Raw genomic sequence first — 1,232 nt, 5'->3', positions numbered from 1 at the left:
GGAAGGAGCCACAGGAAGCTTTCGGCAAACAGGTTCCTGTCATTTCCCCAAATGGGAGATTACATAATCCTGAATGCACATGAGGAAAAAAATTAAAATGATTTTGTCCTCACAGTGTTCCACTCCCAAAATTCAGATTAAATAGTTTTTGGGAATCACTTATAATTTAGCAATTTAATGTAAATGAAAAGCAATCTTCATTTTTAAATAAAAATCTAAACATCATTTTTGAAACTGCAAATGGGACTCTCATCAAGTAATTGAATGAGTGAAATAGCAAATTCTTGGATCTGGATGACTATGTATCATAATCAGGGAGTATAACTTGAAGATCTCAAATAATCTCTGTTCAAGTCCAGGCAATTAGTCTCCCTCAGTCATTTCCTCATCAGAGTCACTTGATTCATCTCTTATTGCCAGATCCCCCAAATCCTCACCTGCAGTTAGAATAGTTTTCTTCCCATGCATCTTGGGAAGTGCATCATTAGCACAAATTTTTCTCATTTTAATGTTTGGCAGTTTCTTCAGATCAAAATTCCATCCCCGTAAAGTTTTAAGATTACTCACATTCACAATCTCTGGAATTTCAAGGCCGTAACCTTCATACTCCTGCCACCATCTGCTTGATGACTGTCTCTGGGAGTACTGCCGCCTTTCCTGCCTGTCTTTGATGCTGCTATGTAACTCGATCTGCTCTAGCTCACTGCTGAATCGATTTAAATACCATTCAATTATTTCACAAGCATCTCTCTTTGAATATCTCACTTTGGGGGGATCAAGATGATTTTGAAACCACTGAAGTTTTTCACTGATAAGGTTAAGATATAAGGCCTTTTCATTCTTCAATTTGTCCCTTTTTTCTTGTTTGTGGGCCTCTCTTGTAAGCTTTTCTACTGTATGGATGGATGACCTTCCCCCATTCCCCCCATCCTGTACCTTTTCCCTTTGGTGCTTTAGGCGTGATGAGTCCTTGCAGCTGCTGTAGACCTCTGCCCTGCATTCCAGACCTGGGCAATCGTACCTACTCAGGCAGCAGGTACCCAGGCCCAACACATAGTGGGGCCACACAGGTCCACTCTGGACAAGCCTTTATCAACTCTCAGTGACTACCTTTATATACAATGAAGTTGCAGACACAGAAATGGAAACAAAGACTTGCTTAAAGGAGCTTCTGTTGGATGAGAGACACAGAACACACTCTATACTTCACATAAATATCATAGATATATTCT

The 1,232-nt window shown here is 40.0% G+C and overlaps 1 pseudogene; it reads right to left on the bottom strand.

The window, feature by feature from the left end:
- Window positions 1–363: 363 nt before the first annotated feature.
- Window positions 364–1,000, bottom strand: LOC100962847 (annotated as a pseudogene).
- Between the last annotated feature and the right edge of the window lie 232 nt (window positions 1,001–1,232).

Source organism: Otolemur garnettii, unplaced genomic scaffold (genome assembly GCF_000181295.1).
Source record: "Otolemur garnettii isolate 467f Iridium unplaced genomic scaffold, OtoGar3 scaffold00254, whole genome shotgun sequence".
Taxonomy (NCBI): Eukaryota; Metazoa; Chordata; class Mammalia; order Primates; family Galagidae; genus Otolemur; species Otolemur garnettii.
This window is presented reverse-complemented; position numbering and strand designations above follow the sequence as displayed.